The 24,231-nt window shown below is 36.3% G+C and overlaps 1 protein-coding gene across 2 annotated transcripts in view; it reads left to right on the top strand.

Moving 5' to 3' along the window:
* The window catches only part of LOC105217010 (protein decapentaplegic), a 114,051-nt gene that overhangs the window by 53,169 nt on the left and 36,651 nt on the right, over window positions 1–24,231 (top strand). The window contains exon 1 of one of the 2 annotated variants that reach the window (XM_054228160.1): window positions 11,316–11,336. The exons of the other annotated variant lie outside the window; for it this stretch is intronic. The gene's annotated coding sequence lies outside the window, so the exon portion shown is untranslated. Of the gene's footprint in view, window positions 1–11,315; window positions 11,337–24,231 lie in introns of those variants that run through there. 2 annotated transcript variants of the gene reach the window in all.

Raw genomic sequence — 24,231 nt, 5'->3', positions numbered from 1 at the left:
ATTCAAGCGACAGCGCAATGTTGCGCACAGCTTTGGGTTGCCACAACACGAGGCGCACCGATTGAGCAGCCGTTAAGCACAGTTCGACTCACCATCAATTGTGCGATCGCGTGCAACGCACTGTTGTTGCCTCCTGCTGCCGTAAGCATGAATGCAACGCGCCTGCGACGCGAGTATGTCAGCGGTGCGGCGAACGTTTTAATTAGGATAATGAGTTGTTTCCGGTTTGCGCAAGCGCATTGCCACGCTATGGCAAGTGAGTCGGTAGCCGAACTGTTGCTGCCACAGATTGCATTACAATCCACAGCAAATCGGCGCTGAAGCGGCTTAGAATGTGTTTAGAAGCTCCGCAGTTGGGTTGAATGAGGACCGAGCGTGTGCGGCTGGTTTATGGTATCAATGAATGGTACAATGAATGACGAAGTGTGCGAGTGAATGAATTTAACTTGGTGATGATGCTGCTTGCAGCTCGGCCGAGTCGTTAAACTTGTTCATCCGCGTGCAGGCTATAAATGGTGACAGGCGGCAGGCGATAGATGACAGTTGGGCTGAACAACGAGTGTGGTTTTGAATTTTAATTGAGTCAACTTGGGTCGTGGCATGAGGATGGTGCAAAAAGAAGTTAGAAAATCATAACAACTGCTGTGGGCCGTGAGGGCAAAGCGAAATGCCGGGTGTTGGTACAATTAACATTCGTTTATACAGGTCACAGGACCGAGTTCACGAACTGGATATAAAAAAGGTGAACTAGATCATTTTCAGGTTAAGGTTCTTCAATCAATTTTTCTTATGTTAAAATACTTCCTTGAAACTTGAGATTACTTCTGGGAGTCTGAGAGAGCTACTGTGAATCTAAGAAAGCCGAAGAAAGCCCTTGTGAGCAAATGAGAGTCGATGAGTGTCAATAAAAACCAGAGGGAGCGAATTTGAGCTTATAAGGATCGTGGAGAACCAATATGTGCGGTCAAGATCTAATGAAAACCGGAGATTGAAAGCACAAGACAGCCTAGGTCCGAGCAAAGCCGGGGAGAGTCCGTGAGAACCGGTGAGTACAGAAGTGCCACTGAAAACTATTGCGTTTCGAAGAGTGGCGTTCGGTTAGTTGGGAGAACTCAAGAGAGTAAGGGAAAGCCTGGAGGAACTACATATGCCATTTGAAGAGGCCGAAATTGAAAACTACTCGGATATATGTAAATACCTATATACTGGACTAGGAAACTCAAGGATGTTATTTTATTGATATGAAGTTCCTTCTAAAAAGTTTAAGAATGCCACAAGCATGTTGTGACCGGCCCGTTTTGCAACCGGCTTTCTCAACCCACAAGCCAACCAAACAAGGACAAAACATATCAAGAAAAATTAAAATTGAAAAACAATATCAAAAAACAACAACAATTTGAAATATATTCGCATTGGTTGCACATCTGTGCTGTATTATTACACATCTGTGGCAAGTTAAATTTGCAATGTGGCAGCAACACCAGCTGGAGCAGCATTGTTATGTGTTGCACTGCACTGATTGTTGGTTGCTGCAACTGGTCAGTTGCATTCTTTTATCTATATTGAACGCGTTTTTTTTTACCTGTTGCAACATAGCTTGCTATTGTTGTTGTTTTTATTTATGCTGTCGTAATTTATTTATCGCCGCTTGTCTGCTTATTTAATGCGGTACTGCTATGCGTAAGCGATTTTTTTGCGAATATTAACCTCTTATTTGCTTTATTGTTGTTGTTGAGTTTTTTGTTCCTTTTTGCATTGTTTCCTCATAACTCGATTATTTATGCGTGAATTTTAAGTGCAACACTGGACTTTTCCACTTCGTCAAGTTATGTGCAACTGCTGATTTAATTCAATTTAACTTTTTCTCTATACTTTTTTTTATCGAAAAATCTGCGGAAGACATTGCGGCGCCTTCAAGTTGAATCTTGTGCTTGCAGATCTTCAGATAAGCTTGTTTTGGAGATGAAGTTTTATGAAAAAATATTAATATTAAGACCGTCAACCTATAGTAAAATAGGAGCAACCTCAGATAAGTTACGATTTCTCAGGGGACGATTCGACGATGATCTTCAATAAATGACAACCATGACTAATCATATGAGACTTTACCCTGCTCACCATGATATGTTCTACATAACTTGATAGAGCCCGATGTTATATCCGAGCAGGGAGTATCAACTCAGCAATAGTAGCGACAACAGTTGGACAACCCGTCTATGTTACAAAATCGGCAGCCAATCAAACTCTCTATTCTATCATATTTTTTAAATTCAATGAGAACTTCAGAAATGAGGTTATATCAAGCATTGCATTGCAAAATTCAGAGGGAAAGCCTTTAAGAAAGTTTTATTATCAAATGTAGTATAAAAAAAATAGGACATGAAAATTTAGAAAATTTTAATTTGCAATATATGATAATGGCTGATACCCCAACGATGCCGGACCCACTTTCGAGTTCATATTTCTTTTAAAAAGTTTATAAAGGGACTAGTACGATGTCCATAAATATAGATACGATAGCTACAGCTCTGTTAAGTACAAGATGCCTACTTGTCTACTGATGTCTTCAGAACGCTATTTATTCATTGGGATCTGTATGTTCTCAAAGAAAAAGCGAACTTCTCTCTCAACAATTGCTTGAAATCGAACTACCCCTAGAATTCTAAAGAGGACTTTTTAAAGTACACTGAGGATATCTGAAAAATGCTACGTCCTTTAATGAGATACTAGACTCTCTCAGGATATCAATGAGAACATATCTATCGATAATGAAAATCTGAAATTATTCGGTAAGGGAATTCAACTTCATCTGACAGTTAGAGTCAATGATATAACTTATCAATGGTGTGAACAAAGCGAATAATCCTCCCGACTGTCTGAGATATGGTGGATTTTATGGTGTTTTTTTTTTTAGGATTAGGTAGCTGTCCTGTTATAGTTCGGGCTCAATTAGCCCTATCTGTGCTATTTTAATGATTAGTATTGAAAATTTTCAATACTCTTCGATTCGCCACTTTTCTGCTCCCTAATTTCATCTGAGCTCTCTTTTGAATGTTAAAACACCTAGGAAGTATATATCAGAGAGTACCAAGAGAACTCATTAAAGTTCTACAACCGTCGTTTTTTCATAAAGACAACCGAATTTTTTAATTTAAGCGAGTTGTTTGTTCGATTCACAAATCCCAAACGACTTATTTCGGTATTAGTTATAATTTTTTACTTTTCGAATGATAGTGTGTAGTCAAAAAATTCGACTAATATACGAATATTCGATTTTGGCATATAAAAAAAAAAAACAATTTTTATTAAAAAATTTAATTTTTTATTACAAAGAAAAACACATAGCTACAACAAAAAAAAAAAGAAAGTAAATACTGAAAATATTTATGACCACAACTTTTTGTATTTAAAATACTTTTGTTGAAATGAAATTTATGCGCAGCAACACAACTGAATTGAACTCAACTCAACTCGACTCGACTCAAATCAATTTGGTGCGTCTTGACTGGCAATGACTCTGAACACAAACAAATCATTAGCATAGATCAATGCTTAAACAAACAGATTCAGATCGAACAATGAACATCAAATCGAAATTAGATTAACTACCTGCCACAAGTGAAAAAAATCACAAAAAAACAGTGAGTAAATTAATTGAAACGTATAACGGCACATATGCATGGCAAAAGCAATTTGTGGCGCTCATAAAATATACACTAGAGAGCGGAGGGTGTACGACTCTACTAACAAACGCCAAAGCGGCCATAATCGATTATGAGACGTGGCAACATAACGCCACAAACACGAAGGAGGATGGTGTATAGTTGTAAATGTGGCAAGGCGTTTGAGTATATGCATGTATGTGGCATATGCCACTTAGTGGCGCTGGCGCTGCGGCAGACGTTTGCCTGGCAAAAATCCAATAAAATCGAATTACCGCAATTAATGTACGTTTAATGGTGCGTTAAGCGGCAATGCAGTTAGACACATAACAAAAACAAAATACAAATATGCGAAACAACAACAACAACAACAATTGAAATAAGAAATAGAAAAAAATTGAAAATAGAAAAATCAATTGAAAATTGACTAATCACATCAACAGCAGTAAAAACTGCATTACAACAACAACAATACGCATGAAAACAACAACAAAGCACACGTGTTATAGCTGAAATTTAAGAATTTTTTGTTCAACTTTTTTTCTGCTCCACCGAGGCCAATGATATGCAATGAAGCAAATTAGGACTTGCCACATTAAGCTGTTGCACAAACACGTGTACGCCTTTGGATTTATGTGCACTGCGTGAGTGTGTGTGTGTGCGTGTGTAGACAGCGAGTAGTTGAGCAATTCAAAAATGTGTAAAAAGCCAAACAATTGCTTGGAGAAATCAGGTATCAGGGCGAAAAGGCGTAGAAAAGTTGCTACTTAAAGCATAAGAGAGGCATTAAAATTTATTACTAATTAGGTGTGAATTGCACCAGAAGTGCCGGTGAACCGAAAAAAAAAAATTAAAAAAAAAAATTAAAAAAAAAAAACTAAAAAAATATAAAAAATACAAAAATAACACAATTGTTGTAATGACGTTTACTGCTGTTGCAGTGCGTTGTTGCAGCAACTAAGAGTAGCCGTTGGCCAACAAGCATAAAGCTACAAACTATACATATAGACACATGTGGCTAAAGGCCAGCAATACAGAGTGTCAGTGGCTGTGGCAGCAACATTTGCGGCTGCCGTCAACATGAGGTGCTAATTGAAATGGCTTTGATGTTGCTAAGTGAGAAAATTTCAAAAAATATTTAGATTCGTATCGAAAATAAATACAATACGGCACATACATAAATATAAACAGGTACTAAATACATACATAGCATACTGTAGAGACTTATACACATACATACATACATACATGTGCAGCAAGTGAGCTTTAGAACTTTCTACCAAAACTTCTGTATTCATGTAGATCGATCATGCTTGCAAGTAGTGAAGATAAAGTAGTGCTACGATGCCGTTAACATGCTTGAACAAAATATTGACCAAAGATAGGAAGAGATTTTTAAATAAAAATCGTTTATCTTGACCACGATGGGACTACAAAAAAGTAACTGGGTTCTCAAGTTCAATTAATTATTAAAATATTAGCTAAATTCGGATTGAATACTGGTGAAATACGAAAGCGATCTTGGCAAAATGACTGAACCGGAAAATCTCTTGACGTCAGCACATGAGACAACGACGAAAAAATAGGCAAAACAATAGACAATCGTTTATGATAATGCAATATGGATGTCAAGATCAAGTTCGGAAACTAAAATCCTGTCCAAGCCAGATAGTTATGGGAAAGGCGGTTATGTATAATGCGCTATAGAGCTCGTATCTGGCAATACTATACATCTTTGAAAGGTCTTGACATAAGCTACAAAACGACGATATGCCCGTGTAAACATGGAGTTCACTAACGCAGAAATTCGCGCTATTTTAATGTTTTCCTTCGTTAAAGACAAATCCGCTAGAGAAACGTACCATGAGATTAATGGTGTTTTGGGGGTTGGTACTCTATCACTTCGAACTGCGGAGGAATGGTTTCGACGATTCAGAGCGGGTGAAAACGACACCATGAACAAGCCAGCCGGCGGAAGACCTGTGACGACGAATACCAATCAAATCATGGAAAACATCGAATTAGACCGGCATGTGGCATCTCGTGACATCGCCCAGGAGATGGGAGTTAGTCACCAAACCATTTTAAATCACCTACATAAAGCTGGATACACAAAAAGCTTGATGTTTGGGTGGCGCATGATTTGACGCAAAAAAAAAACTTCTGGACCAGATCAACGCCTGCGATATGCTGCTGAAACGAAACGAATTCGACCCATTTTTGAAGCGGATGGTGACTGGCGACGAAAAATGGATCACATACGACAATATCAAGCGAAAACGGTCGTGGTCGAACGCCGGTGTATCGTCCCAAAGAGTGCCCAAGCCAGGATTGACGGCCAGAAAGGTTTTGCTTTGTGTTTGGTGGGATTGGAAGGGAACCTTCCACTATGAGCTGCCCCCATATGGCCTGATGCTTAAGTCTACCATCTACTGCGAACAACTGGATCGCTTGAAGCAGGCGATCGACCAGAAGCGTCCAGAATTGGCCAAGAGGGAGCATGTAGTGTTCCACCTGGACAACGCCAGACCACACACTTCGAACACACATGAATTTGTCGTCTAGATGAAAATAGTTTATCGAATGAAACGGGGGGGACAGACTAAATCCGATCACTGTAACACTTTTTATAAAGCATTGAATAAAGAGCAAAAAAGCGGAAGCCAGATATTTTCCAATTTTATATTAAGAAGCCCTGCCCTTATTACTCTGTTGTTTGAAGTAAATACGGTTATATAGTAGATCTATCCTAAACAATATTATTGAACTCGAAAGTAAGCCTAAGCCAATTTCGTAGTGTTGATCTGGAGTATCCAATCCAATCAATGAATCAAATTGCAGTTGAAAAGTGACCAATTGACATAGCCGAAAGAAGTGATTCTATTTTTTCGTGAAAATTCTTTGGAAATCGAGTTTTTAATATGTTGAACGCCTTAAGATCGATTTAGTTAGTACCGGATTGACAGTATACCGACTATCTGTCAGAATTTCAAATAGGAACGAACTGTTGCTATCAAAAATAAATCCTGTGAAAAGCTCAAAAAGTCCAATATTTTATAAGGTTAATAGTCCAATATCGAATTATTTATTAGGGAAGCTGTATTAGAAATACATAAAAAGGCATAAGCCTTCAAAATTAAATGTAAAAACAGAATATTTGAAAACCACACAAAAATTTCTCCCATTGCACCGAGACGCCACTTACTCTTATGCATCATAAACGAAGATATTTCCATTCTTATCACAAGAGCATAACCATATTGCGATTGCCACAAGTTGAATATACTCATATTTAACCCTCTAGTGCATATGCCTGCCTACAGACGGGGTGTTTTCAAAATCAGATATAAAATATTTCTTTTAATATTAAAATTCGGATTTTTTTTCAAAAGAACGCTTAAAGTTCAACTTACGTAATGGTTTTTTCAGATTGGCAATACTACTTCTAGTTTTGACGTACTGTCAATTTGAAGTGACAGATTAGCACTTTCCCGCCAATTTAATTATTTTTGCAATCAACACAATTTTCTGAACAACAAGAAATATAAATTCTTGTGTCGTTTCAAGTTGAAAAAAATACTTACGGGTGTGGAATTTTGTGCTCTTTATGATAGTGTTCGATTTATAATAAAAAAACTAATAGCAGGTGAGTAAATTCGAAAATATTGAACTCCGCCTTGAGGCGGACTCATGCATTGCGCTGCCTACCTTTTTCAAGTAAAATGAAATATTTGTGATACAATTGAAAATTTTTCTTATTTTATTATTGAATAATAATCAGATATGTCGCGTTATTCTAAGACCCATATGACGGATGAAGAAATTCGACAATATTTCGAAGAGTCGCAATTGGTAACTGATACTTCCGACAATGAATGCGATTTTGATAGTGACGATTCTGATATGGATCCAACCTACTCACTACCGGAAAATGATACGATCATTGATGCAATGCTAAACTCCTCAGAAATGATGCGAAACGCAATCGAATGCAGTTTGAATGTGACAGACTTTGAAGAAAATGCTGAAATAATTGAGCTGCCACCGATTCCTCCATTGCCTGTTTGTGACGTTACTTCTAGTGTATTCTTACCGTCGACAGTGACACGTTCTGTGCACAAAGCATTAGAATCGCAAGAAAAAATCGGAGTCCTACCAGCTGCAAGTGATTTGAGAAACGATATGAGTGCGATAAGATCGATTCTTTGGAAGAAGAAAAAACTTCAGCTGAGTGTTGCAGATTTGGCTTTTCAAGGCCAGGACATGCCGGATTTTTTAAAATGTTTAAAAACACCTTACGACTGCTTTGCATATTTTGTGACCGAAGACTTTCTGAAGGTAATTTCTAATATATAACAGTTTATTAAATTTTTAATAAAAATTTTGCAGGCAATAGCCTTACAGATGAACTTGTATGCCAAGCAAAAAGATATATCTTCAAAGTTTTGTATCGATCACCAAGAGCTGCGTAAGTTTTTGGGAATATTGTTGTTTACGTCTGTTTATCGCTTTCCTAACAGTCGCTCATATTGGGGACAATACGGATTAGATCCGATACGTTTATCCATGACATGCAATCGATTTGAAGAAATTAGAAACCACTTGCATTTCAATAATGATGCGTCTCGTATAGAGAAAGGTCAACCTGGTTATGACCTCTTGTATAAAATAAGGCCGCTAGTAAAACATTTCAACCAACGTTTTTCTTCAGTTCCAATGCGGCAGAGACTTTGCGTTGATGAGCAAATGTGTGCCACGAAAATGAGTGGAAACCCAGTGAGGCAATATATGCCAGCAAAACCTCACAAATGGGGAGCGAAACTATTCGTGATTTGCGATTCCTTTGGATATTCGTATTCCTTTGAAGTTTATTGTGGCGCCGGCGATAACAAAATTTTGCCAAATTGTCCAGATCTTGGTGCTGCATCCAATGTTGTAGTTAGGTTGTCACAAGTCATACCAAACAATGCCAATCATATTATTTACTTTGACAACTTTTATACCTCATTGGGATTGCTATTATATATGAGAAGTCGCGGAATTCACAGTTTAGGTACAGTGCGAGGAAATCGAGTACCAAATATAAAACTTTCCACAGACGCAGAGCTGCAATCAAAAAAAGTAGCACGTGGGTATAATGAAGAATACGTGGGAAGTGTTTTTGGAGTAGACATAAGCAGCGTTTTGTGGTACGACACAAGAGCAGTTCGTCTGTTATCCACCTACGTAGGAACAGATGCAATTGTACATAATGAAAGTTCATATTCCTTAAAGGCAAATCGTTGGGATCGAAAATTGAAACAAAATGTTGAGGTGGATTGTCCAGCTATTGTGAAAGAATACAACCAGCATATGGGTGGTGTGGATTTGGTTGACGGATTGATTGGTCGATACCACATAAAAATGAAAACCAGAAAATGGACAAATAAATTATTTTACCACATGCTGGACGTGAGTATGGTGAATGCATATTGTCTTTATAACCGACTAAATAAGGACGTCCTAAAGTGTAAACTTCCTGACTTCAGATCAGAAGTGGCAGAAACACTTTGTTTGATTGGTTCGACAAAACCTGTAAAACGTGGTCGTCCATCGTCTTTAACACCTCCACCAAAAGCTAAAAAGACGTATCACCTATCAGAAAATATAAGATACGATCAAATAGGACACTGGTGTAAGTTTTTGGACCGCTCAGGCAAAAAAATGTGCAAATTTCGTGGATGCAAATCAGAAACTCAGGCATTTTGCATTAAATGTAAAATTAATTTATGCAATTCAACGGCAAAAGATTGTTTTTTCAAATATCACAATAAAGAAGAAATGAAAACATAAATTTATATGAACATTTTAATGCATAGGTCCGCCTTGAGGCGGATTACCTTATTTTACCTGTAAAAGGTACACAAATTGACAAATCGAAAAACTAACATCAGATTCGTCTTCACAGACCTGAATATAGTCTAATATAAAAATCACAGTCGAAACAAAAATTCATGCATTAGAGGGTTAAAATGCCAACTACTTATGCTTATAGCTATATAGCTATTGATTGTTATTGTTGTTGTTATGGTTTTCTGATTGAATGTAATGGAGTGTTGTATTGGGTTGGGTTGGCAAACATCAGTAGCAACGCTAGATCATTTAGCATTGTCATAATCATTTGAAGTTCTTATGGTAATCGTCATCATAATCGTAAAAACCATCAAACAAACTCATCAGTGGCAGCCAAAACAACAACAACAAAAGCAACACGAAAAGAACAATAGCAATGTAACAACAATAACAATAAGAACAACAACTATAGCAACAATCAAATGTAAACAAACGAAGAAAGTCAAAATTGAAGCATAACAACAACAACAAAGCAATGCTATTGATAACCAAACAATCAACTGTGTGCGCCGCTGCAACAACAACAACAACCAGCACAACGCACTTGAGCACTCAACATAATATGCTGTAATCAATTTACTCACTCAATTCGACAATTGAACGAATTGAAAGAGTAGGAAAAATTGATCGTTAGTGTCAAATGCTAATCATTTGACAGAGGAAACATCAAATTTTATGATTTCATAAATATGCAACTTGCCACATGCCACTTGAGTTTGGATAACGAAATTCGAAAAATGTTCAATTTCAACGAAAGAAAAAAAATTCGAAATTGAAATTGGAAAAAAAAAATCGATTTTTAGTTTTGGTTTGTTGCGTCGTTGCGCTTTGTAGTTGTTGTGGGCGTGCTGCATGTCTTTGTTTTTGTTGTTCTTATGTTTGTTGTATTTTTGTATTTTTGTGATTTTGTTATTTTACAATTGTCTAGAGTGTTTATTTAATTATACATTTTTGAATCAACATACTCGTACATCTTCTTTAACATTGCCGCTTGGGCTTGGGCTGCGCTGCTGCTGCGCCGCGGGCGCTTTCATGTAATATAGACCAACCGCTGTCTTACAACAGTTCTGCTTGTTGTTGCTTATTTTTAATTTTTGTTGCTGTTGTTGCTTTGTTGGTGGTGATGGTGCAATGCAAGCATTGTTTATCTACAAATGTTTCTAGTGTTTTTTAAATGTTTTTTTCGAATTTTTTTCGAAAATATTTTGTGGAAATTTTTGAAATTCACAAAAAGAAACTCTAAAAAGCTTATTCTCATTCTCATTTTAATTGTTTGGTAATAGCGCAAAACATAAATGTACTAACCGAAACGGGAGTATAAACCAAAAAAAAAAAAATAAAAAACAACAACAACAATTATGTTGAATATGTAAAACTTGAAAGCGCGTTCGAAATAGTTTCGCTGATTTATGTGTTAATTAACGGCAAAAATTTCCTTATAGAAAATAGCAACAACAACAAGAGCACCAACTCAACACCATTTCACCTGAGCGGTGAGGTTGCATATGCAATAACTGTTGATACAAATAATTTTCGAATTGCTCCAATTTTCACATTCAATTGAATATTATGGAAAAGTTTTAATTACATACAACAACAATAACAATAATTTTTTATGTGTTTATATTTGATTTGTAATTTCTTTCTCTTTATTTTCATTGTTTCATTGCAGGTGAGTTGTTGTGGTCGAAGCGGTGGTCATTGAAAAATTTCCTCTACACTATGAAAAATCTTTCAAAAAATTTCCAAAAATACAAGAAAGAAATGTTCACGATGGCAAAGGTAATTTTTATCCCATTCAATAAACATACATTAAAGCGACCTAACCTAACATTCATGGGGCATTAAGCTTTACATCAAAAAACGATTATTTTTGAAACTTTTGTGTTTTCGAAAATTTGAGAATTTTGGAAAATTTTTCATTCACATGTGAACACCTTACCATTTATGCTATAAAATTTATGGCCACAATTTTCCATTCATTGTTCAATTTGATTTGCAATGTTAGCTTTTGAGAGGGAGAATACGGAGAGAAAGTCTGCATTGTTGATAAATCATTTTAAATTAACTAGTTTTCTGAGTTAATAGCATCTTATGCATGTACAGTATAATTTTCCTGCTGGAACTGTATGTCAAGAACTCATTAACTCCAAATATTTTATATTTTCAAAACGAGTTTCCAATAAAATCAGTTAGCTGTTGGACGATCAGATCATTACAGAGAAATATAGCAGAGTTTGAAGAGATCATCATGGTCTAGTGTTTCAATGTATAATCGTCATTAGTATTGACGTTGACCCAAAACCTCCTCCGAGATTAAGCTATAGAACAAAATCTAAGCTTTCGAATGATATCCTCTTCTTTGATATCCATATCACAACTTCAGGCATACTACTATAAGTATGATATATCCCCATTTTGAATTTTGAAAAACCGACAACGGATTCGAAATTAGAGACCCCGAAAACCCCCGAATAAGGAGATTCAACCGATTCCGATACATTTAAAAAAACGCCCGCCATATTGCATCTGTCATTTTGAATTTTGAAAAACCGAAACCGGATTCGTAATCAGTGACCCCGAAAACCCCCCCGAGTAGCGAATTTCATGGGAATCCAATAAATCTAAAAAAATGCAGTCAGCCATATTAGTATTCCAGGGTTATGTCAAAACACTGATCTGATGGGGTTAAATGGACCTCGGATTCGTATTCAGATTCGGTCTGAAATTTGTCAAATATGTCCAACAAGTTTCCATGATAAATTGTATATCTAAAAGTGTTAAGGCTATTTTCCAATTCTAGTGGGAACACTCACAACTTTTTCTTCAAAGTACAGATAATCCTTTAGGGTGCCTAACTACAATCTGTAAGTGGGTCGGGTCGGGATTCAGTATTAACAACTTTTTCTTTTCTTCTAGTAGCTATGACACTCTGTTACCATATTCGTCTGCTGAAGCACCTATTTTAGGCAGTATTATTTATTGAAACCCCATTAATGTTGTATCACTGAAAAGCTTGCTGTTTCCATAACTGTAAAATCATCCCCAGAGTTAAGTGACTCCTAATGGGAACTTTTTCTCATATTAAAAGCGTCAAAGAAATTTATTAAACTTATATAAATGATAGCCAACAGTCGGATTTTTTTTTATTCCTAAGCTTTTTAGATCTTGATTGAACCAAGAAGCAAATCAATAGGTCATCTATATAATTTTCATAGTCCTGAAGAGATATGTAATGTAATTTTAACTGAATTGATAAGGCTTCCATTCGAATTACCAAAGAACAATCTTATAAATTTGAAATCAGTGAGGATATTGATAATCTGATTAATATTTAATAAAGGATTCCAAACACTTAACTCTCTGCCTTCGCGATCTTACTTTGGAAAGAACCCTAACCTATCCAACACAACAAACTCTACCCACTAAATTTATATTGACTAAAAACAGCTAAAACACTAAAATTCCACCTTGAAGTTCATATTTCAAATATATGAAGATTTATTTCATGAAAAATATCATTTTCCACGCACAAGAATATGCCTAATTGTAAGCATTTCGTACCGAACAAATGGCACGTGATCTAAATGGCGCATAACAAAAGGTCTCGAGAGGCATGTAGTACTCAAAAAAAGTGAAACCAAAAAACAAAAACAACAACCAATAAAGAGCACACCAAACATATGTCAATTCAAGGTGTCTTCGGCGCAGCTGAAAAGTCAAGACATATTAAGCGAAGACACATTCAACGCTCAACAGTCAGCCACTGCGACAACAGACAAACAAAGCGGCATGCGGTGATCCATTATTTTATGGACACATGACAATGCACCCACAAAAGCCGTGTTATCTGCTGCTTGACAAAGAATATCGAAAGACCAAAAAAAACAGAAGAGTGCATGATACCATAAAGACCATAAAGAGGCGGGTGCAAGTGAAGGCAAGCAAAAGTGAATTGAATTGAAAGATGATTGAAAGGCGGTTAAGGAAATCAAAAGTGGCTCGCAAAGCATTAAACACATACCCTTACAAACACAATTATTTCATTGCTGCCGTGATTGTAATTGGAGACAGGACAAGGGTGTTCTGTGTCGAATGTTCGAAAATGGCAGGTTTTGTATTGAGTGAGTGAGCGAGTGGAAATGATTCAAGGTGTTATCGCAAATACCAGCGATATAAATATTATACAGATCGCATTTCAATAGGATTTATACCACAAATGGGGGCTACTTAGAAGAGTACGATAAGCTACCGATTGGCTGTGGAATCTTATAAGTGGAGTTTTGAGTCAGAAATATGTTTGAAACCTTCATTTTGCTTACCAATTTTCATAATTAGTGGCACACCCATGATCCTAGTCCATAATTCTCTCATATTTATACCAGTTGCTTGTTCGATTCACCACTCTTTAAGAATTTGCGTTTTAAAGACGACAAGAAAACTTCCGATTCGAGAGATTTTCTACTCTTATTCAACAGCAAAGTGAGTAGAAATGCACGGAACACGGCTATGTTTCTGTAACACTCATTGAGATTCCTGTAAATCTACACCTCGACAATTATACCAAAATCAGTAACTAAACTCTAACTCTCTAGAATAACTCTCAGCCCCTCTATAAATATCATTTAATCGAGCTAAGGCTTAAATTAGCCGTTTTATTTGTTTATTGTTATTTTTTTTATTTCACTCGCTCTTCTCAACTTCCATTCTGGTAATCTGAGACTTTGTGGTGTCAGTGATGTTTTGGTTCACTGTCGCATTGAGGTTGCCACATCAAACGAAGCAATAACAGATCGTGCGATAAGTTGATAAAAATCGCATTTAAGATCTCTGCTCGGCGTTTCAATTTCAGAGCGGCTTTTTAGTTGTCTACGATTTCTTATGACTTGGTGTCTTTTAGAAACAGTGCAATAAAATATAAATTTTTGAAATGTATTCTCACTTGGTACGGCGGGAAATTGTGGGCAGCGATATGGATCTTGAATATTTTCATTTATTAATTTGTTCCTTTTGTTCTGTAACTTGGTTTCTTCATCTTTCTTTTTTGTGCGTAAAGTTTAGAACTGGTTTCCAGAGAGCTTGAACTGAAGCCAAAACTTTTGTGTTTTTAATGATGTGTGGAACATACTCTTGCTTCTATCCATAATCGATCTTAAAAACTGTAAGAAATCCTCAACAAATCGAGCTAAAGGAAACTCTATGAAACAAGAATTCAGTTCCGATACATAACCATATTAGAAGACTCAGTGGAAGTTCATTATAGAAGAAATTCCTTACTGATAAAGGTGTTAACCTTTAGACGCATAGAGCAAGAAGACTTTTCTTCATATCTCTAATTATTTTAATAAAGTTCATCACTCTCGAACTCAAGCCTAATATTCTATTGATAACTTTAAGCCCATCTATAATTAAATCGCTGAATGGTTTTGAATAATAACTCCAATAGCTCCGAAAACTCTTCTTATACATAAGATAGGGTCGCTCTTAGAAGTTGGAACACGTTTGAACTGTTGAAGACTTCTTAATCTATAGTCCCTAAAACTCATAGCCTCATAACAAGTTTCAGAGTCTAGACCTTCGTATCAGATCTGTATTCAGTTTTTCATGTGAATCGAGCGAAGTGACCACCCATCTTTCTTACTTCTTGATATACCATCATTATAAAAGTTTCTTCAGAACATAGAAGATCTTGAAGGTTCCTCGAAAAGTTCCGGGAATTAATAACACTGTTTTGTATATTACTTAAGCTCTCCCTTTACCCCGCAAAAGCGATACTCTCCACCTAAACACGCACTCAAACACCAAATGTATTTATAATTGTTATCTTACACTCTTCTAACGGCTATAATTCTTAAGCGACCTTTCATATCCAACACGCTCGTAAAGTATAATTTCTATTAACATACACTTACATACTCAATAAATTCTAAAAAATTCTACATTCTCATATTCTCAACGAGCACGTCTTAACGCACACTCTTTATCAATGATAGAGATCTTCAAATGCACTATGATTTATGTAATCGCTTGTAATATGAGCTGATTTGTTTTTGGGAAAATTATTAACTTTTAATAGCGAATATAAATGGAATTGGAAAGAACACAAACAACAGTGTGTGCCTCTCCACGCCGAAAATCGAAAGGGGGAAATAAATATTTCGAGAGAAATTCTAGCGAATTCCACATAAATTACCACATGTGGCGCTTCACTGTCTAACTTAACTGGCACGAAATGTCGTTGGACAGACATACATACGTATTTACATGTTACAACAACAACAAGACGAAACATGTGTTTTAGAACATTGAACCCGAGAGAATCGTGGGCCGGCAGCTGGAGCTAGCTAGCTCGAGGCCGCGCTTAGCTGAAGCTGGAGTTACAAGCGTCGGAAATTTTGTGAAAATTTTCAATAAAAACCAACAAATTCATTAGCAGTAACTTTGAGGCATACTTAAGGCTCACACACACGAAAATCCTTGCATTTGCTTGTGTGTTTGTTTGTGTGGTTGTTGTTGGTTTACCTTTAGCGCCACCGCGACCACTTGAGAATCGTACATTCGCTTGTTGTTGTTGTTTGTGTGATTGCTGTTGTCAGCACATACAGCATTCTTTTCTTACACACCACATTTGTTGTTGTTGTTCTTGTTGTTATTCCTACTTCTTCCATCCGATTCGAAGTTTTTGATTCTTTCATGTTCATGTTAGTTTTGTTTTTGTGTTAAGTTGTTGTTGTTTTTCGTTCCTCAAATCAATTGTTGTTTACATTTCATTGCATTTTTTATCGTCTAAAACAGTTTGAATTCAAATTAACACAGCAGGCAACTGCAATTTAAAATGCAATTAGAAAGCGCATTAAAATCAATTGTAATTGCAGCATAAAATGCATGCGTGTCTCTCACTCTCACTCTGTGACTGTGTGTGTGAGTCCGTTAGTTCATTGGTTAGTTAAATGCAGCGTCGATATCTTAGCTGCTTGTGGCCAGCCAGCAAGCGCATAAATGTCCTAAGAAAATACTAAAAATTACACCTACACACTTTGAGCTAAGTGGTACCAATTCTTTGTGGATAATTTAACTCCGTTTAATACTCAAATTACAATATGTTACATTGAGTATAAGAAGTTTTTCTTTCCCATAATTAAAGAATTTTAGTGCTTAAAGTCTCCCAAGCTCGCTGTTCTATGGACAAAGTCTAGACTTAGAAACAAGTGGGCTGACGAAATGTCAAAGAAAGGCTATAACTTAAAAAAAGCACCGTTTGTCCAACAGACTATCCTTCATTTCTTCTTTTTCTTAATCTTCTTGTTCTTGACAGTCGTTGTGAGGAACCAATTTCATCTTATTTATGCAAAATCTATAGCACTGAGCTAAGTCATTATCCTTCTATCCTTTCAATGGCTGGCCATTGCCTTATCAAAGGAATTTCTAATGAGCTAAGAAGTTTTTCTTTTCCATAATTAAAAAATTTTCTTGCTTAAAGCCTCTTAGTTTCTATAGTCTAGACTTAGCAACAATTGTGCTGAGGAATTGTCAAAGCAAGGCTATAACTTGTAAAAAGCACCGTGTGTCCAACATACTATGCTTCAGTTCTACTTCTTCTCAATCTTGTTCTTTTTGACAGCAATTGTAAGGAACCATTACCTCCTTTTTTATGCAAGATCCATAGCGCTGAACTCCACCTTTAATGGCTGGCCATAGTCTTACCAAGCGAACTTGTAATGAGCTATCTGCTCCGTGTCATATAATTCTTATAAATCCACGGATGTTCTTTAAAAACTATTTGAGTTCCTATCTCCTGGTAGATTTTGATGCCCTGGGCTGCGCATTATGTATCAGTTGAAGACCTAATGCTAGTTGAAGTTTCTGTTCGATCGATAGAAACAATATTTAAGACTGTGGTTCAGGATTATCTAACTTTCTGGCTGTGCGATTGGCGATGCTCTCTTTGTTTGCATTGCGAATGCACTGTATGAAAGCTACCAAGTCAATCATTGATCAATCTCATGGCTTACTGGCAATTCAGAATTCCCTCATTCTTTAATTCATTCAACTTTTCAACTCCAGAAAGCAAGAGAAGTGTAGACTTGAGAGTATTTTACTCTCAAGAACTGATAAGTTGATTCCTCTGCTTGCAAACCCCTCTCTTTTAAACATTGTTCTCAGAGAGCAAATGAGAGTGACTGGAAGTCTCTACTGCACTTCGAATGCCGAATGATAAGATAACGATCAGTATCTAGTTTGGGATCACGATTTATATACACAACTATAGTGTTGAAGAAGTCGTGTTTTGAGATTTTGAGATCGCTATACACTATGTTGCTCCCCAACAAAAATCTATTGAAATGCATTAACCGAATTTCATCCTTTCCTCATGGATATATTCCAATCAAGTCTTAATAAGTCAATTGGTCACCATTCCCAAGTCAATTAACTCTGCGTAACTGGTTAGACCATTAGTTAGTCCATAGTCTTCAGCAACAAAATGTGGTGTAATGTAATCTGCTAAAGCAACACTCTAATTAAGCAATACAAATCCTTTAATTCTTGTACTAGACCTTGACGATAGAATCAAGGGCAATTGGAAGGCTTCAAATTATCGGATATTGGAAGAATTGTTATATATCATATATTGTTTTATGAATAATAATTATTTTTATAATGATCTAGTCAAAATCAATGTCACTCCTTTTCCTTGCAAATGTTCGCTCATTCAATTTCTCTAGAAAGATTTAGCATTTCAACAATTTAATAGCATTTTAGGAGCTATTTCAATCCATCCTAATGCTGAGGATATGCGAACAATCCAATATTAAAGTCCGAAACGAATCTTAAGGCCTTCCGCTAGTGTTTCAATGTTAGCATTTCCAATAACAATTACTTATCGCTTCACAGATATGTACACGCATATCCTTATTCTCGCACACTATATATATACACATATATAAATACAAATATCTGGTTATACCCAGATAAATATAAATTAACGCCGGCGCCACTCGAATGCCAGCAGTAAAAACCCACCTAAACCAAAGTCCTTCCGTTCGTGTACGTCTATGATGGGCATGTCAATACATTGGCAGACCAATGCAAATACAAATACAAACAATACACGTAAATACATATTTACCAATTGATCGCATACATATATGTATGTATGTATGTATTTGTGTGTGGGTGTGTGTTATCTATGTTTGTTCATGCACTTGTGCCATTCTATTGTTGTTAGCGCAGGATTTTCACAATTTTTCGAAGCAAACACACACACACACATACACATATATTTGCATGAATACATATAGAGGAGAACAGCTCGCTAGTGCACCTTCAGTAGCCGTGTGGTGGTCCGGTCTTGTTGCACTTGAAAAGGAATTCACTAAAATTCACTGCGTATCATATTTCTCGAGAATTTATATATTTTCTTCCTTCTCTTCTTCTTCTTTTCCTCTGTTGTAGTACGCTTTGATATATGCTATTTACTGCTGTTGTTTTCGTTTTTGCAAACCTAACGTAGCGGAAAATTGGTGGTGCGCCTAAAACGACTAAAGTCATTTAGTAAGCGCCGCCAATGCGACTATGCCCATGGCCGGTAGAAATCCTTAAACCGGATGGACCTTGTATGTGTGTGAGAGTATATGTGTCTAGCGTGTGGTGTCGAATTCTGCCTAATTTTCTTAAATACATATACATATATATTTCGCTCAGCTAAATGCCTGTTGCTTTGAGTTCAGAGTTCTATGGGTCAAGCGTTACATGCCTTCAAATGTATAAGTATATGTGAGCATTTACTTGTGTGTGTATATGGATGAGTATGGGCTCATTTCTGCTGATTGGCATATCTATTCGTCTGTCTGCATCCGATTTCCCGAAAAGCAGTAAAAATGCCAATTAACAGCGGCGACAACCTCAATGAATGGCATGACAGGTCCTAGTAACGCTCTAACAATGTGGTATGCAACACGTGGCATGCGCTACCAGCGTAATTCAGTGTAATTGATATTTACGTAAAAATTTATGTGTGCTGCTTTTAATAAGCTGGTATTTAATGCCTTTCTTTAATTTTTAAGGATAATGCGACAGTTGGGAAAACTGGAAGGATCTTTTCGGTGGATATTTTATGTAGACAGAAGCTATTTTCTGCTTAATTTGTTTCACAATACTTTTATTATTTTTGTCTAGTGCAATTTTCATATTCTTCCAGAATGTTGATCTGAATATAAAAATATAAAGATTTATATAAGATCAAAATGACCAGAATAAGAGAAAAATAGATTTTTGTATATTCTTATATATAAAGTTGATACGGTTGTAAATGGACTGACCGTACGTGGTCTCAACTTACTCTCAAAAAAATAAAAAAAAAGGTAAGGTACATAACTCTATGTGGCTCCTACCATAGTGGAAAAGGACATTTTAAGTATAAACATGTTTAAGAATTTGTCTATGGCCCGCCCTTTAATAAGCTTAATATATATGTATTTTCTTTGGAGCCTAATATCAACCTTCTGGAACCATTTCATTTCAAGATTGCGCCAAAAAATAGCATAAAAGTGAACAAAATCGGACGGAAAACCACGCCCACTCTTTATATATGATATCCTTTCACAGTATATTGTTCCAAACTGCTATGTCAACCATTAAAAAATCAGTCGAAAAGTAAAATTCTGTAATAAAAATGTCTAGAGGTTGTGGATCAATTAGAAAATTGATCAATGGGCATGGTTCCGCTCACTCTCAGCTGACTTTGTGACCGTTTTGAGCATGTATTCTCAATACTCGTCCTTATACTATTTACAAAACGGGCAAATTGAGAAGGCAACAGAGGCTGCTATCCATCTAAAACCTCTATCAACACCATTTGTTATGTTCAACTTCACAATACTTAATTAAAGCATCAACCGAGAGATCGGAAACCTTTGGTTTGTTGGCAGAAAGATTAAGCTGACTAATAGCTGTCTCAAGAGTCCACACTTAAATCGTTATAAGTTTTTTTGGGCCCCTTAAATGACCAATTATCAGAAGAAAAATAGGTTAATCCTTTCCCTAAACCTCATATACCGACCCTAGGCTTTAAGTTTTTACAGTTTATTTTCCTACATATTTATTGGGATATAATGATTTCCAATTCTCCAAATGCCTCTAAACTATTCAATTTACATACATACATATACTACATGAGTATAAATGCATTCTTCAATGTTAACTCAATTAACTCCAAACAACGCCATTACCTCACCAACACCTTTCCCATGCACTTCAACACTTTACCCCTTACACACACACACATAACGTCACGCTATTGGTGCATAGCCGCAACACTGAAAACGTTGCTTACGTGCCGTGATCCACACAAACAAGGAGGAGCCCCAATTCAACAATGCAACAAAGAGATCCTTTTGTATGGTAATCAGCGGCCACAGCAACAACAACAACACCCTCTTTATTGCCACCGTTTTTGTGTTTTGTTTTGTTGTAGTTGTTTCATCGGCATTAAGCGAAACTGTGGCGTGGCATTGTGGAGCTACAGTTCTTTTGACTGGCTGTGCTGCTGCGCGCTGACTCCAAACTCCACCAAATGCAGGGCGAAAAAAAGTGAATAATGTTCAATTTCTGTGTATGAGTGTGAGTGAGTGTGTTTGTGTGACGGTGACTGCCTCTTTTCAACGTTGGTTTTGTATTCAAGAATGATTTCTTTTTTTTCATTATTCTCCTTTCAAATTCATTTGGACGCCGCCTTTTCGATTGTTTTATTTTATGTTTTTGAATATTTTGTTTCCATTTTTATTCCATTTCCTTCGTTTCGATGAGTGTCGATCATTGTCTTTTGTTGTAGTGTGCATATTTATGTTCCTATGTATGTACATATATATGTGATAAAGTGAATGATCTTCAAAGTTTAAATGCTCTCGAATTAATTTTATTAGGAAAAAATATTAAAAAATAAGAATTCCAAAAAATAAAGTTTTCAACGAAATTTGTTTTCGAAAAACCCAAAAATACATTTTAAAAAATTAGACCACCCTAGTATTAATTTTTTTAATTTTTTTCACTTTTTAAGGTAGCATTCCATTAAGTCGCTTCTTTTCAAGTCAGATTTTGTTGTTGTTATATCAAATTGTCGGCCATTCATCAGTAAGGAACACGAAAGTTCCTTAGAACACGTTCTTATAAGATTATTAGGGATGTCCTTTTTAAATATTAGTTTAATTATTATGGTAGTTTGATGAAATTAATTATTCATTGTACTCATCAGGTTTATATCCAGAAAAATTCACCCCAAAAATCTGTAATCATGTCAGAAATACTATTGCCCCTAAGACCAAAAGTAGTATCATTTAACATCAGATAGACGATGGATAAAAATATAATGGTCACTGATGCCTCACTAAACATATGTATTACCTTACTTCCAAAATCCCAAACAAGAACTTAGTGATCGCTCAATTTAGAAACTATTATGGAACCTTGAGCTTCTAACGGCAAAAAAGAAAGATTCGAAGCTCTAAATAAAGACCAATAAACAATTGCCACTTCCATAGCAGTATTTTGAATAGTATAGCAAGAGAGAGAAAGTAGTACTGACTAGATGACAACTTTAAAGACTCCGGTCCCGCTTAGACGAACGGTCCCAGGTAAAATGGGCATTTTTGAAAAGCAAAATGCTCGAAAAGTCGTTCGCGTGTTTAGGATATTTCGATGAATAACATTTGTACTTTTTATTCAAAGGATCACCCTATTGTTTATTTTTATACTCTCGCAACAAAAGTTGCTAAGAGAGTATTATAGTTTTGTTCGCCTAACGGTTGTTTGTAAGTCATAAAACTAAACGAGTTAGATATAGGGTTATATATATCAAAATGATCAGGGTGACGAGACGAGTCAAAATCCGAATGTCTGTCTGTACGGTATATAATACTTTCCTGACACCCTGATGACACATGTGAAAAATGGATGAAATCGGTTCGTAACGACGACAACTCAATTTTGAATTCCATATGATTCCTTCACTTTATAATGTATACATAAGGAACCAATGAAGAATTTATAGGTAAATTTGGGTGTTATCTTATTAAAATTTCTTCAATAAATTTCGAGAGTATAAAATGTTCGGTTGCACCCGAACTTAGCCTTTCCTTACTTGTTTTGAATATTTTTTAATAAAAAGTATAAGAGTTTTTTATATTATACAAAATTTAAGTAGAAAACTTGTTTCCATAAAAATACATTTAATTCTTTATACAGTCCGCCATTTATTTGCACCTCGGGCGTACTCTTCTGTCACAAAGCCACAAAATCATACAAAAATTTCGGCAATACTGACCGCCCAATTTGTCGTTGAATTCCTTGGAATTCTTGCAGTTTTATCTCTTGCACCTAATGACTTTCACCATTTGCGATTTATTTTCATTTTTTTTGCGATACCTTTTTAACTTTATCACTACTGCTATCCCACTGATTTATTTCTCAACAATTCCTGGTTTTTATATTTTCCAATTTTTTGCTTGATTTTTTGCCGCTCAAATGCCACCAGCACTCCATAAACACACCATCGATCGGCAATTAAATTGCTGAAATTGATGGAACGCACCGGAAAGAAACCCACCAACCAACAAAGGCCAAGCCGCTATGGATGCCACACACACGCAAAAATGCGGCCAAGCAAAAAATTCTATAAAAAAATTAGTTTCCTAGAAGCCAAATCGCCTAAGTAATACTCCGCTCAATTAATTTCATTTGATTGGTTCTTCAACTGAAATTCCAGTTCATTGAGGGTCTGACGTCATTGGCTAACGCACAGCGCTCTTCCCTCAATACCTTATCGCTCGGCAGTTATCTGTTGTAAGGAATTTACGGTCTTTTTTTTTGGTGTTGTACTTTCCCCAAATCAAAAGTATAATAATGAGTCGAAACACTCATTTATTATCACCTAGAAAGTCATTTGTAAAATGAAAGTTTCGAACAAAAAAACAACTGTTAAGGGCACTTAGCATTTAAATTTGCTGTTTCCTAACGTCTTCCAGTTGCTTCGGATAAATTTCTTTTGCACTCTATCGATTTTCCATGAAATCGCTTGCGGCTTGCAATAAAACTGCAATAAGACTACAACAAATACCAATATCCGTCCATCCGTCCGCCTGACTATCTTCCATAGCTCATTCCACACTTACAAACATAAGCAAAGAAGACGCGCCCGAAGAACACACGGCAAAACGGAAAACACTTAATATTTCGTAAATTGTTATCAAATAGTTTCGAAAAGTCGTTGTGGTCCCGTGTCCAACGCAACGGGTCGGCACTTGAGCACACAGCAGGCGCTCGAAGAAATATCCAAGTCTTAGTCGAGTGCAGTCACACAGTCAGAGACAATGGCACAACAGTGCATCCTATGGCGTACAATTGAGCAGATCCCGCCTTCTGCTGTTTTGCCGGTTGATGCTCGAAATGGTCAGCCGTGTGAGAAGAGCGTGCGACATTTGTGTGGACGACGGCTGCGTCTTGTACAGCAGCTGATGTGAAAAAAGGTGAAATTGATGGCAAATGTCACCGAGTTGGTTATAATTATGGACAATACAAATGAGTTCTTTCAAATATTTTGTATTTTGTATGTATTTGCTAGACATGTTTAGATAACAGTTTAGAAGGCACTGTGATTTTGGTATCCGAAATGTCTAATTTGGAA

Source organism: Zeugodacus cucurbitae, chromosome 3, assembly GCF_028554725.1.
Source record: "Zeugodacus cucurbitae isolate PBARC_wt_2022May chromosome 3, idZeuCucr1.2, whole genome shotgun sequence".
Lineage (NCBI taxonomy): Eukaryota > Metazoa > Arthropoda > Insecta > Diptera > Tephritidae > Zeugodacus > Zeugodacus cucurbitae.
The sequence above is the reverse complement of the archived record's forward strand: the minus strand, read 5'-3'. Positions and strand labels throughout refer to the sequence as shown.